General features: G+C 41.2%; 1 protein-coding gene and 1 non-coding gene across 8 annotated transcripts in view; one reads left to right on the top strand and one right to left on the bottom strand.

Moving 5' to 3' along the window:
• OXR1 (oxidation resistance 1) overlaps positions 1-15,662 on the top strand; it is a 291,991-nt gene that overhangs the window by 47,305 nt on the left and 229,024 nt on the right. The gene's annotated exons all lie outside the window — the stretch shown is intronic.
• On the bottom strand, positions 15,248-15,330 carry TRNAL-CAG (transfer RNA leucine (anticodon CAG)). Its single transcript has one exon. It is a non-coding gene; the product is annotated as a tRNA-Leu (tRNA).

Genomic DNA, 15,662 nt, shown 5'->3' with positions numbered 1-15,662 from the left:
TGGAGGATACCACCTCTATCCTGTGAAGTGCACAGACTACCACTATTACCTCTGGCTAGTTACAACCATTTTGGAGAAAAGAAAGAAAAGGTGAACAAAAAGAGGAAAGGACTCTGATCTTAAGGCACTCTGATCACCCTGATGTGAACTCAGGGTTTATTTTTATTATGGATGTCTTTGTGAAGAGCATGTGGTAGTTTATGTTATGTGCTAATGGCTTGTTTGGTATGTCATGATGGATGGCCAGATTGCATGAATGGCAGTACTGACAGCCTTGGCCAGTGATCCATAAGTTTCACAACAGAGCAGTTGTTTCTGGAGGCACATAGTTTTCTTTCCAAATTGTATTCCAGACAGCCATCCTGGAAAGCTGTAGTAAATTTTCTTAGTCCAGGTATGTCAGCAGCAATCTGAGGCCTGGGATAAGTAGAAAAATAAACCTTTCTTCTAGCATCTACTTATGTTGGCATGTTTATGATCTTCGGTGATAGCTGAGCTGGGCAAGTAATGTGACTGGTATAGAAGGAGGATGAAGAGATTTGGAAAGACAAATCAGCTTTTTTACTGACAGTTACTGACTTCTTATTCTTGTATCTGGTTTTGATTAGAAAGTTAAGAAAATAGTGTTCATTTAGAAATTCCTGATATGAACAAACTGTAGGGTTTTCAAGATAATAGAAGCCTAGTTTCTTCTTTCGTCTTAGCTTGCAGAAAGGCTATGTTTATACATTGTTTCCAAATTTCCTGGTTTCTATTGGCGTTAGTCCTGTACTGTTCCACTGTTTGTTCTGATACCTCTGAAAGGTACCCAGTGAATGGCTAGGAAACACTGTCCATTACTGAACACTAAAAGCATGTATCAAAGTTCTTTTCTTTGGGATTTGTAAGTTAACAAAAATAATTATCTGCTTTGACCTAAATTCACCTGGTGTTCAGTATTCCCTTTCTTCTGCTTTTTAATTGGAAGTGACACTACTTGAATGAAGCTATAACATGCTTTGTCTCTTCTGCTCTGTTGTGGAATTAACTTTCTTATGTTGAACTTTGTTATGGTAGTGAACTGCAAAATAATATCTATTGACATTGACTTCTTTAAAGTTTACTACCGTTTCCTAAATATGAACTTCCAATGTCTCGCACTGTTTTATTACTTTGGGGCCTGGAGGCTGAATAATGCAAAATTATAAAGTAGCTGTGGGGCTTGGTTTCTAATTCAACCAGAACAGACACAGTCTAGCATACAGATGTATGTAGGGCAACACAATGTGTAACATCCTATACTGACTGTCTCTTGGTTTTCAAGGTTTTTTTCCCTTTTACACACCTGGCCATTTTTTCCAGCTTGTGCTATGCTTAATGAGAGCTCAGATTTTTTAACAGATCACATAACTCTTCAGATGGGGTAACTCAAGCCTCCAGTAAATACATGGTTTCTCTGTTGCAGAATTCATCCTTCCAACAGGGAGTGTAGCGCTCTTCTCATAACCTACAGCTTCTCTCAGCAGCATTTGTTCTAGGTGTGGGTAGGCAAGGAGAGGAAGTGAACCTGAGCATGTTGATCCAGTTATGATTGCTTACTCACACCAGATAGCAGCAGGGAAGATCTTTCTTCTTCACCTTAAATGTTCAAACTACTCCAGTGCCAGTTGATCCAAGGGGCCAAGTTCTCTGTATTTCTTGACAGCTTTAAGTATTTGTAGCTCCAGAACTTAACTGTACAGCAGAACTTGAGCTTCCCTCTAGATTGGCAATTCATCTTTGTCAAGTGCTTCCTCTGTCAAATCTTCCATTTGCTTAGTTTTCCTCTTTTCATGGGATTTAGTATTTGCCACATATTGCCTTCTCTGATCCCTTTGCAGCCAGTTTCCTGTTTTCTGTCTCTGAATATCTGCCATGCATCTTCTGCCTGTTGCACTCAGTTCACCCACCTGGATTCAATTCACCAGAATTCTTAATGATCACCTTGTGACCAGATCCGTCAAGAACTCTGCACTTAGGCCTCTGCAACATGGTACCTCCCTTAAACATATGCTTCTTGAAACGTTACCCTCTGTTAGCTTTCTGAAGTGTCACTTCTCTGAATAATACTCCTGCTGGAAGAGAGAGGGTTTTGATCTTTTTTACTTCCTCTGGTAATAATGAAAGTAAGTCTCAAAGTAGCAATGTTTAACTAATGAAATAGTAAGATAACAAAAATTTGATTTGCCATGGATCTGCAAAAAATGTCCTGAAGAATTTACAGATTACCTGGTGGATTCACCTCAGCCAACAACCAAACATCTGCACAGCCACTCACTCCACTGTCCCATAGGATGGGGAGAAAAGAGGAGGATGGTAAGAAGATTCATGGATCAAGATAAAGTCAGTAACAGGTAAAGCAAGAAAGAAAACAAGGAATTAATTTACGCTTCCCATTGGCAGGCGGATGTTTAACCACTTTCTCGAAAGTAGGGCCTCAACACAGGTAATGGTTACTTTAGAAGGCAAATGTCATAACCAGAATGTCCTCCCTTCCTCCTCCTTCAGCTTCTATTGCTGAATGCAACATCGTATGGTTGTAGAATATTCCTTTAGTTACTTCTGGTCAGCTGTCCTGGCTGTGTGTGTTCCAGCTTCTTGCCCACCCCCACAGCCTGCCTGGGGGGAACAAGACAGGGGGACAGAGTGGGAAACCAAGAAGGACTTGACACTGTATAAACAATAGCCAAAACACTGATCTGTTATCCACACTGTTTTAATCACAGATCCAAAACGCAGCAACATATGGGCTGCTATGAATAAAATTAACTCCATCCTAGCCAGACCCAGTACAATGTAAAAAGCCCAATCATATACTGGAGCTTAAGCTCCAATAAAATGATTGCATATGTAGCAAAATACAGAAAACACGTATTTTTAGCTTACCAGTTCATCTAATGAAAATTTGGCATCCTATATGTACAAATAACAAAACAATTAAGTATAGTGAACAGCTTTTAAAAATTTGCTTCAAGCAACTGCATCCTTAATTATAAAATATTAATATTTGGATATCATCTATGTTTTTACAAATGAATATATAAAAGAAATTTAAGTCTGTTTAAATTTACTTTAAGTGATTAACATTTTCTCAATTATATTTTTACAGAAGTTTACTTTACAATTAGGATCTACTCCACCTCATGTAAAGCATTTCACAGGGATTTTCATGAGCTAACAAACCAACTTGGCGTGTATATTTTTGTTAGAGAAAGTCATCTCCATTTCTACACCCAACTTCACACCGTAGCTCCAATACTTAGAGTTATTTAATTCTTCTGTTGTGTTTCTTTGCTATATCTTGGAGGTTTTGTAAGAGTGTCTGATTATTGCCTGCAGATGGGATTACACTTTCACTTCAGTTATAACCTCTATTACCATAAGTTCCTTCTTCAAAAGTGGCTGGCGCTTGAAATTATAAGGAGGATCTAACATCTCAGTGACTGGATTTTTTTTGTTTGTTTTTCTTTGCATTGTAATACTGGCATGTTTGTTTACTTCTCTAGTTGATCTCAAGCAATTAAAGTGCGAGCAAAACTGCAGATGCCTGTCTTTTCATGTTTCCAATTCCCTTATGCTTTAGAAGATTCAGGAGGCACAGAGTGTCTGAGCAAGACCCTTAAGATATGTTATGTATGTGGCTGGACTCTTCAGTGTACAGGGATGTATTCCCAGTTACAGCCTGTTCAAGCTCCTGATAAAGGGCAATACCCTGGCATTTCTGAAGTCAGTGAAATTCTTTTTCTCTTATTGTAGAAGTCAGGATTTCACCTGAATTTTCTAACAATACTCTTTACCAAGAGTTTGCGGGATGAGGAAAATGTTTTTTGGTTTTGCTTTTCAAGAAATGCATTTGGAAGATAAATATGTGAAGCTATAAACTGAAGGTCAGTCTTACTGTATGATGAAGTCAGTTGAAGGTCCTCACGCCCCAGTTCAGTCATTTCTTCTTGCACAGGAAAGCATGAAGATATTTCCCAGACAAGGATGAACTTCGTGCTCAGATTTCGTGCTGATCTTGAGCCTCCGTGCCCTGCAGATATCTACTCTTAGCAGAACTGCTCCTGTTAGATTCTGGCTGTAAAAGTAACTGTGAGATCTTTCTCATTTTTAGGAAATGAAGTCTGTAGATTAGAGAATTATCAGTGCTGGCACACGTGAAACCTAGTTTCAATTTAAAACCACTCTAGTTTAATTTCAACATAAATGTCAAAGGCACGTGTATGACAAATCAGCACCTAACAGAGCTAAGTGGCATCACCTAGACTCTACTGCATCTTTCACATGTAAGAATAGCTACACTGGTGGTCAGAAATACATTTTCTCTCGGGGGTTGCTTGCCAAATACATCTCTGAAACCTTCTGAAGCAGAACTTATACCACATAATGAGAGCTGTTGTCATGTCCTACAGACTTTTTCAAATGCTTCTGGCAATTACATGATTTCTCACATGTCTCCATTTCTTCGAATGCTTTTTTAAATCCCTGCCCACAATCATAACACTGTATCAGAGCAAAGGGCTTTTCTCCCTGTGTCTTTATTTTCTAACAAAAGTCCCAATATCCTGATAAAAACCAAACCTCATTTCAGAATGCGATATGTCTGCGTCCTGCTTGTATGTATAAAGCCCTGGGGTTAAATTTTCAACATGGTGAATAGTAGATATCTGCACAAATCCCATTGTCTGCTAGTGGGATTTGTTCATGCTGCTCCCTGACACCTTTTTAAACACTCATACTGGTGATTTATTTTATTACAGTGTTACAGAAGGCACTCAGTAAAGTGTATTCTGATTCCTTGTTTGGCAACATGAACCAGTCCGAGGGAAAGGGAACAACTGAGCAGCTGCATTTGTGCTGTATTGCCGCAGATAGCGGTCATAGGTTGTTGGCTCCATATTTATGTGGTCATAAATTGCCTGTTTTGCTGACACTTTAAAGTAAATGAAGGAAAGCATCAGCACTGCTGGCTTTCTGGCAGGAAGCCTAAGAGCAGCTTGGTATGCCTTGTATGTCTAGCTAAAGCCACTTCGATGGAAGGTTTTAATTAAGTGCATGTCTGTACATGCAGAGAAGAAATCAAAGGCACTTGGGAAAACGAAAGTGTATCTGCTCCAGACTCGCTGAGGAGTAATTTGGTGAGAGCACTAAATAAATGACTTCCAATTAATTGGAAAATATTTTCTTAAATATTGCTGGAAAATACAAGAAAATCAGTCTGAAGGGAAGACTATAAAATTAGTCTGTAGATCTAATCCATTTGCTCCATACTTGTTAGAAGAGTATAAATCAGAGGTGTAGGGATTGTGAAACTAATCTGACATGCTGGATTTCATTAAGCTCCCTAATTGTAATTATCAGAACACTGGAAGCTGGTTTGCCTACAGCGAGTATTTTTGATTTGTCATTTCTGTAACAGTTTCTAAACTTAAAAACATCCAAAAATTAATAGTTAATGCCAGTTTTATAGCAAATCTTTTATAACTAGGTAGCCATATTAAAATTCTGTCTGTTGAAATTGAACGTATTACATGGGGATTTTAGCCCTGTTTCCTGTTTCTCATATTTACAGGAAAAAATTCACTCAGTTCTCTTCAGACTAGAGGGATGGCTTTTCATGAAAAGAGCAGTTCTGAGGAGCAGGGATAATTAATTTACCAGTAGATATGCTGCATGATTTATTTTGGATAATGTTTGGTGTATGATTCATTGTTCTATCTGCATTATGGCAAAGCCAGAAGGGCTAACACAGGTTTGTACAGGGCTTGTTGTGTCATACTGTGTTCTTAATCCCTGTAATCTTTTTATGGGCTCAATACAGTGTGACTTCTACTCTTTTATCCATCCTTCAACTAAGGTAGAAAACTTGCTTTATTATTCACGAAACTTTTCTTCCAGAAGAAATGGAGCTTTCTCAATAGCCAATCCAAAACTGTACAACAAACTCCATGAGGGGCTGGGGATGACCATACAGTTTTGGCTTTTGTCCCTATTTAATCTTCCATCTTTACTGTAATGCTAAGATACTCTTTGCATTAAATAACCACAGTGAAGAAACAACACCAGTGGCTTAAGCCTTAGCATGGCAAACTCTTTTGTTCCTCTGTATGATAAGTGTTTGATCAGCTCCTTCTATTAATCTAATTTAAAATGCATATTCTCCTGTGTACTGTACTGTCAGATGAAACCATCCCTCATCCCCAAAGCCCTGGTTTTTTTGTTTGTTTCTTAACATGGGCAAGGTTATTTTCTGAACACAGAATTATAGGTCTGATCTCCTAATATATTTCTGTGTTCCTGAAGATGTTTATGAGACAGTGAATCTGAAGACTGGAATAGGTAAGGCTGTTTTCTTAGCATGAATTATCAGATGCCATTTCAGATGTATAAAGCAGATGGGAACTCTCACTGGAAGGGGAGAAATAAATGCAACAGGTACATCATAAGAGCAAAAAAGCTATTTGTGAGAGTATTTCCAAGAAGGGAAGATGCCATCAAAAGATTATTTACCTTCTGGCAAATCATTGTGTTTTGCCTGACGACTTCTAATTTGAAAGATGAGAAATAGTTTGGCATTTATTATCAGAAACCTGTTGTAAACAGAAGTATCTTGTTTCTCTGGGTATTATGGAGCAATGCTAGATGCCTCCACTACTCATGTAAAAGACAGACAAAGAAGGATATCCTTATGGACAACATGGAGAAAGTCTAGAACGCAGAAAAATGAAGCATCTCAGAGTATTCCAGTAAGTGTAATGAATGCTGTGGTCTAAAGACCCCTGCTGTGGTCTTGAAACCTTTGTAAGATCACCACTTTACATTAACTTAGAGCAGTGGTCCCATGCAGAGTCTAGGGAGACATGAGAAATGCTGCCCTTATTATAATCCCCACCCCATACACCAGGCTTGCGCACAGCTCCTCAGGCAGTGCATAGGCAGGCTCTGGAATTTGTTGCAGCAGCATGTGAATCTTAGAGAGTTCAGGAAATGTAACAAAAAACTTTCTTTAATGTTTAAGTGGCCAAACACTGGAGCGGGTTGCCATGAGGCTGTATGGTCTCCGTCTTGGGAGATAATACGTGACTGATTATGGCCCTGAGCAATTTGCTGCAACTGCGCCGGCTCTGAGCAGGAGGATGGACTGGAGGATCCCCAGAGGTCCCCACCAGCCTCAGTGACTCTGTAGTCTGTTGCAGGCTATGAAACACCAAGGAATCCCTCTACATTATGAAGCCTCTGAATCCCAAATTCCCAGGAGCAGGGAAGCTTTGTCCTACTGTTTGTCCTACTGTTTGCCACTGCCTGTATTGATTTTGCCCTTAGGACTGTTCTTGGCCACGGTCCCAGAGGATGCTGATCTAGGCTGACTAGGTCTGATCCAGCATGAATGTTCTTGTGTGTGTTAAGAGGATACTGGGCTAGACCAGATAAAGGAGTAACTCTAGGGAAGAGAGGTTATTTAGGGGAGGAGAGTAAAGCAATGCAGCTATGCCTGTGATCCGTGCAGGGCAGTCCAGGGAGAGTCCTGAGGTTGAGCTATGTTTTGACTATGGACATTGTAACTCAGAGTGGAGATGCTGGAAATATGGCCAACACCAATGTCCCCAGCCTGATCCACCTGGGCTGCTGGTGGGGCTCAGCAGCTGAAGCACGAGGCAGACTGGTATGCTGTGCTCACCTCTTCTCTATGAAAACTCAGTGAAGCTTCCTCTTAATTTTAACTGCGTTTAGTCCAGTTCTTGGGACCTGACATTATCCAAACACCTAAACAAATTGATATTTGTGACATTTGACCGTTGAGCAGCTGGGAGGCTTCGATTTGTGTTATAACACTTATTTAGTTTCACCTGTTTAATAGATAGGACTATCATGTTAACGATTGACATCTTGTTAAGGTGTGTGAAAGGTTTGCCACAAACTCTAAAGGCTACAATAGGAGAAGCTAAAAAGGAAAGATTTGAAATGTGATACTTCTGAAGTTAGACATGGAGATGAAGCAAAGTAAATTAAGTTAGAAAAACAAAACAAAACCTCCAAACCCCAAAGACTGCTTCTTCAACTGCAAGTCCTTCTTTATAGATGTCAGTTTCTTTATAAATAAACAATTTGCTCTTTTAAAATAATTGGTGATGACTCAATAGCTCATCTTTATTATTGTGTATTTTAAATATGCAGACTTCAGCAAGTCTAAATCTGTGCTCTTTGGGGAAAAAAATAAGGCTTTAATCATATTCAGATGTAGCCTCCTTTTTATCTAGTAGTTTACTTGCTTTGACAGGTGAATATAACTTTCTGAGATTTCTGCTTTGTTTCTAAACCCACTTGCCTACTTATATATAACTTTCCTTACGTAGAGATTGTAATTTTTATTTTACCTTAACTGACACCAGTCAGATAAAGAGGCAGGTTTATAGACATTTATTTATTATATTCCAGCTGGTGTTTATAATATTCTCTCCTGAAGGTTGTTTTTCAAATAAAAATGGAGGTTAGCAAAATTTTACATGGCCACACAGAGGTATATTTTGTTATTGTTATTCAGTAAACACCACACCAGGTACTGAGCAATGGATCTCCACACAACAGTTGCTTGGGTATCTTCTGTTTTGCCCAGTGCTGATTGCCACAAGGCTGCAATATACCTCTGCTCTTCATTTTAGTCAGTGAGGAAGAAGGGTGGGAAAGCGTGTAGTTCTGTTTTCTTAGAGGTTGTATGATGTAAGGCTTGTGGCCCCTCCTATTTGAGGAGGCATTAAAGTACCTGGGTGCTTTGGTGGGGAGTCTCTGTAGCCATGCAGCAGCGCTGGGGACCATCCACTAATGCTGTGCTGTATTGGGGAGAGTGGGAGCTATCAGAAACTAGGACTAGCACTGAAAGAACAGGAAAATAAGTTAATTCCAGTTAAAAATGAGTGTGAAATTACCACTCTGACGTAAGGGAGAATATTTCTAGCAGGAAACAGCCAGTGGATAGGCTCACAGTAAAAAGACAACATTAAATTTCAAAGGGGAATGTGACTTTTGCAAGTGGAGCAAGACTTTGGCTGTAGGACAGTCATACCTACAAATAAATAGGTTTTTTTTCATCCACTTGAATGTGTTATGAAAAGCACTAGCAACAGAAAGAATAACAAGCTGCCCCATATTGTGATGATGTCTGTCCATAGGAGATCCACATGCGAGCTTGGCTCACAGCAGGTAGCTTTCTGTCTGTGCTATTGCAAGTGTCTCTGTGTTATCAGAAACAGCTATGTGTTATTTTCACTTTTTGGGCACCCCCGTTTCCTCATGGCAAAGCTGCCCTTTGTGCCTGCCCCTCTGCAGTGTGGCTTATGCCAGTACATATCAAGACCCCTGCACTGAGAAGAAAGCTTCTGTGTGCATCATCTTTAATACAAAGATAGGCTTGCATTGCCTGAATTGATTCCAGTTCATAAAGCTGACATTTAATTGACATCAGAGTTAATCATTATGTCCTCAGCAGCTTTCATGTTTTAATAAATGTGAACAGCATGGAGACCAAGTAGATTTGTTTCAATGTAGATTCATTAGGGCAAAAAAGATCATTAGCTCCTGGTGTTGGATTGTTTCTCAGTAAGATAAACACAAATTCAGACATGCTTTGAACTACCAGCATAGGCTTGTTTCAGTGCAAAGGGAGCAGGTGAGCCATGGTATCCTGATTATACCTTTTACTTGTTTAAAAAAAAATCTATGAGGACCACAAAGTGTTGGAAATATACTGTCCTATCCACTAATGAGCAGTAGAACTAAATGAGGTATCTCAAAACTCCCTCTGTGTCCACCTACTTAGCCTATACTTGGCTGAACTTCATCTAATTGTTTTCAAAGTGACATGTGGATTTCATATCAGGAGAGAAACACTGGAAGCAGTTTCCATACATTTCAGTCGTTCAGTCGCTCATGCTCAGTGATAAGCACTGATCAGATATGGGTATCTATTATGCTTTGTGATGAGCATATAATAAGACTGTCTCTGTCTGCTGTGTTCTCCTCTAGTCCATGGGCAACATTCATAAAACCAGGATGAGAAAAGTTTGGTGATAGCCATTCGTTTGCTCGAGAAAAATTCATATGAAGGAAAAAATACTCTGTGGCAATATCCTCTCATTTATGACTGTGCAGTGGTGGAAATGGCAGAAGCCTGGTTTGCCCATAAAATTATCTATTTCCCTGAAACCCCTTCAGGGGGATTTCACATAGGGTGTGGGGTCTGCCTCTCGTCTTTCCCCTTTTGGTCAGTAAGGGCTCTGCTTACAGGTACAGCTCTGGCTGCAGCTGCCACACAGGAATAAGGGAATACTTATTCCTTATTAACTGAGAGGTTGTATTTGATAGAGGCTTGCTGAAAGAAAACTGCTCCTTTGATAAAGCACAGTATTGTTCTGTGGCTTTTACCTCCTGTTTTCATTGGCATTCTGAAATGTTTGTTTGAAAAAGTGTGTAGTCCCTTTCTTTAAAAATGAAAAAAAGAGATTTGTCATTCTCTGGATCTTATTTACCAGAAGCACTCTCTTGTGTACTGCTTTAGAGAGATAAAAGATTTCTGAGCTGCTTGTGTTTCTATACTGCTCAGCCACAGGAAATATTTGCAGCATATGATCTCAGTTCTTGTGACTAGCAATGGCTAAGGTGTATGAAATTTTAGTCTCAGAAGAAATCAGTCATCTGCTTCCTTTAATAATGGAAGTTATTTAAATCTGGACATCTTGTCCAGCTAATTCAATTATTTTGGTTTTAAATTGACTGGAGAGCTGAACATATTCATGTGAACAGTTTGAATTTAGCTTCACTAAACAGCGTTATAAAAGAGTGCAGATATTGCTTTGTGATTATGGAATAGCTACCATACATACTGGTAATCAGAGTTTTTTTAAAATAGTTTTTTTTCTTTCCCTCAAATGCCTCTCTAGATTCTGTCCAGTCCATCTTGTGAAAGTTTCCCAAAGCCAATTTATAGGAAGAGGCTTATTATCATTACTATCAGTTAACGTGTGCTTTGGCACAATTTGGTGCATATTCTTAATAATGACTAACCTATGTAATATTAACAAAGGATTTGGCAGATGTTTTGTTCTATGCAGGCGTTTAATTCAGGATAAATGATCTGCTAGAGAGCAAGGAATTGAACTTTCTACAGGGATTTCTTGATGAAAACCTGTGGCCTTTGTTTTTTATGATGGCCTTGGATTTAACCCTCCCTCTCCCCCTTGTACTTTGCCCATTACTATAGTCTGTGAATATGGAAGAGTTAACTTGGCATAATATTGTGGTTTATTGTGTAATTATATTGAAAATCCAAATGAAATCTCATCTGAATACCTGATTCCCCCATTACAATGTGTTACTAGAAGGGAAATGCTGATAACTCCAAGCTCCGCAGAGGTCATGATTGCAGACTTTTTAACCGGTGGCTCTGCATCCTGTTACCTTGCTGCTCTCTCATAGGTTCAGCAATTCCTGTGCAGCCCTGGTGCCATGGAAGGTCATGGAGCAGGTCATCTCGAGTGCCATTAAAAGTCATATAATGGGCAACCAGGGGATCAGGCCCAGTCAGCATGGGTTTATGAAAGGCAGGTCCTGCCTGACAAACCTGATCTCCTCCTACGACAGGGCGACCTGCTAATTCGATGAGGGAAAGGCTGTGGATGTTGTCTACCTTTACTTAAGTAAGGCCTTTGACACTATTTCCCACAGCATTCTCCTGGCAAAACTAGCTGCTTGTGGCTTGGATGGGCACATGCTTTGCTGGGTAAAAAACTGTCTGGATGGCCAGGCCCAAAGAGTTGTGGTGAACCGAGTTAAATCCAGTTGGCGACCAGTCACGAGTGGTGTCCCCCAGGGCTGGGTTTTGGGGCCACTCCTGTTTAACATCTTTATTGATGATCTAGACGAGGGGATCGAGTGCACCCTCAGTCAGTTTGCAGATGACACCCAGTTGGGTGGGAGTGTTGATCTGCTCGAGGGTAGGAAGGCTCTGCAGAGAGACCTGGACAGGCTGGAGCCATGGGCTGAGGCCAACTGGAGGAGTTTCACTAAGGCCAAATGCCGGGGGCTGCCCTTGGGCCACAACAACCCCCAGCAGCGCTACAGGCTTGGGGAGGAGTGGCTGGAGAGCTGCCAGTCAGAGAGGGACCTGGGGGTGTTGATTGACAGCCGGCTGAACAGGAGCCAGCAGTGTGCCCAGGTGGCCAAGAAGGCCAATGGCTTGTGTCAGCAATAGCGTGGCCAGCAGGGACAGGGAAGGGATCTGACCCCTGTACTCGGCACTGGTGAGGCCACCCCTCGATTCCTGGGTTCAGTTTTGGGCCCCTCACTACAAAAAGGACATTGAATGACTCGAGCGTGTCCAGAGAAGGGCAACGGAGCTGGTGCAGGCTCTGGAGCACAGGTCGTACGGGGAGCGGCTGAGGGAACTGGGGGTGTTTAGTCTGGAGCAGAGGAGGCTGAGGGGAGACCTCATCGCCCTCTACAGCTGCCTGAGAGGAGGTTGCAGAGAGCTGGGGATGAGCCTCTTTAATGAAGTAACAAGCGATAGGACAAGAGGGAATGGCCTCAAGTTGCACCAGGGAAGGTTTAGACTGGATATTAGGAAGCATTTCTTTCCAGAACGTGTTGTTAGGTGTTGGAATGGGCTGCCCAGGGAGGTGGTGGAGTCCCCATCCCTGGAGGTGTTTAAGAGTCGGGTTGACATAGCGCTGAGGGATCTGGTGTAGTTGGGAACTGTCAGTGTTAGGTCAATGGTTGGACTGGATGATCTTCAAGGTCTTTTCCAACCTACATGATTCTGTGATTCTGTGAAACAACCAGGATGCTGGTTTCAGGTTTCATCCAAAATGGGTCCCACAGGAAGACCAGCTAGCCCTGCACCCTGCAACTTAAGTTGTGGATTACTACCTTAGGTATCTGTCCATGATTTTGTTTTATGTCTGGCAGACCTAAACATGCTGGTTTTGCTGTGCATTCATAGCAGTCAAATGTGCTGCTTTCAGAATTCCAGTATTGGTAGAATTGCTGTCTGGAACATGGAATTAAAATACTGAGTTAGCATTAACAATGATCTTAACAGTGATGGTGATGTTAACATTGCTTTCTGAAAGGATGTTCTGCAAAATATCCCTGTATATGTTGACAGACTGTAGTGCTGCTTGCCTAGTAAGAATGGATGGGTTAACACCAACTCCCCCATGGTTTAAGATTCTGGAGAAAATCAGATATTTATCTTCTGTACACAAGGTTTGGTAGGTAAGTATTTTGGGTAGGTATACAACTCTACTCAAGCAATGTTTGGTTAGCATTTGCAGATGGAAAGCATTAGTTACCTTTGTCAGAATCTGTGTTAATATCCCATAATTAAAACACTCCCTCAGCCTGTTTCTTCCTCTGGAATAATTCATTACTTCATCTTTTTTACCTACAAATTTATAATGATCTATGCTATGTGTGTTCAGAGGTTGTTACTGCATGTCTGCTGAGCATTTACAGTACTGGATATCTAACATTTACAGCTTATGGCACTAGAAATCATAGTTACTCCATTCACGGGAAGAGTGTTTTTGTGACTGATATTTGTGACTTTGTTTTTCAAAAATACTTTGTATTCCAGACTGTCACTTAATGTGTACTTAACTCTAAGTATGTAATGTGAAAATCTAATTTATGTATGGATTCATATGTGCTTTTGAGAGGTTTTTAAGTTTTAACAAAACAAGACCATAATACAATATCCAAAGTATTTGGGAGAGCAAGGTAAAAGGAAAAAAAGAAAGAAAGAAAAAAAAAAGTTAGTTTTGAGATGTAAGCTGTAGTTTTAAGAAAAATCTGGAGCCAAAATAGCTCACCTCTGAAAAAAAGGGGAGAGAGGGAGGTTCTGGGTTCTCCCCCTCATGCTCTGCTTCACTCACTCCCCTGCTCTTGCCACTTCAGCAAGTGACAGAGCTTTCAGGTGATTGCCTGGCAGGTGGGTCCCACTCCCTAAAGTAGCAGAAGACCAGATCAGGGGAGTAGTGTTTCTTGCTACATCAGTGGGGAAAATAGCCTGACATCCAACATCAGAGCTAGTGCAGGGAAGATGCAGGGCTACTACAGACATGGTGGCAGGCGGAAGGAGAAACCCCACCAGATTCTGGGGGTTAGATTCTTAACTGCTCCTTTCTTTAGGCTGAGACAATTAGATCTCCCATTTTAATTTAAGACCCCATTTTTTAAAAGAATAGAATAGAATAGAATAGAATAGAATAGAATAGAATAATAGGACAGAATATTTCAGTTGGAAGGGGCATACAGCAATCATCTAGTCCAACTGCCTGACCAGTTCAGGGCTGGCCAAAAGTTAAAGCATGTTATTAAGGGCATTGTCCAAATGCCTCTTAAACACTGACAGGCTTGGGGCATCAACCACCGCTCTAGGAAGCCTGTTCCAGTGTTTGACCACCCTCTTGGTAAAGAAATGCTTCTTAATGTCCAGTCTGAACTCCTCCTGGTGCAGCTTTGAACCATTCCAGTACATCCTGTCACTGGATACCAGGGAGAAGAGATCAGCACCTCCCTCTCCACTTCCCCTCCTCAGGAATCTGTAGAGATCAGTGAGGTCACCCCTCAGCCTCCTTTTCTCCAAAGGAGACAAGCCCAAATTCCTCAGCTGCTCCTCATAGGACATTCCTTCCAGCCCTGTCACCAGCTGTGTTGCTTTCTTCCGGAGGCCTTCAAATACCTTCACATCCTTCTTAAACTGTGGGGCCCACAACTACACACAATATACTCAAGGTGAGGCTGCACAACGCTGAATACAGGGGGATAATCACCTCTTTTGACCACTGGTTATGCTGTGTTTGATGCACCTCAGGATGCAGTTTACGCTCTCTTGGCTGCCAGGGCATGCTGCTGATTTGTATTGAGCTTCTGTCTGTTGGCCAGCACCCCCAGATCCCTTTCTGCAGGGCTGCTCACTGGTCACTCCTCTCTCCTCCTATTTTATACTTGTTGTCCAGCGTTACTCTGTCCCAGGTGCAGATTCCAGCATTTGCACATGTTAAATTTCATCTCATTAATCATAGCCCAGTGCTCCAAGCTATCTACATCCCTCTGCAAGGCCTCTTGTCCAGATCGTTCATAAATATATTGAACGGAACACACTAGTGCTAGAACTGAACCCTGAGATAGAGCACATATGGCCAGCCTCCAGCAGGATGTAGCCCCAAAAGGGAGCTGTCAGAAGTGGGATTCGAACCCACGCCTCCAGAGGAGACTGCGACCTGAACGCAGCGCCTTAGACCGCTCGGCCATCCTGACCCACAGGATGCTGCCCCTGCTGCTCTGTAATCGGGATATTTGCAGATATTTTTAGTGATGGTATGTTGTACTGTTTTTCTCATATAGAAAATGTTTAAAAATATTCCAAACAAAATTTATATTGTGTTGAATCTAATGTAACTATAATAACTGCTGTTAATTTGGTACATGCAGCTGTTTCATTCTGTGAGTACCTGTTAGTACGTTGAGAAAGAAGCAGGGACTGTTGCACATAAATTACGTACGCCACGTAGCAAAAGTCTGAAGGTATACAGAAATGAATAAAAATACAGTATGTTGCACAAGGGCATTACTTAAGGCTGATTTGTTTC

The sequence above is a fragment of the Athene noctua genome, chromosome 2 (assembly GCF_965140245.1).
Source record: "Athene noctua chromosome 2, bAthNoc1.hap1.1, whole genome shotgun sequence".
Lineage (NCBI taxonomy): Eukaryota > Metazoa > Chordata > Aves > Strigiformes > Strigidae > Athene > Athene noctua.
This window is presented reverse-complemented; position numbering and strand designations above follow the sequence as displayed.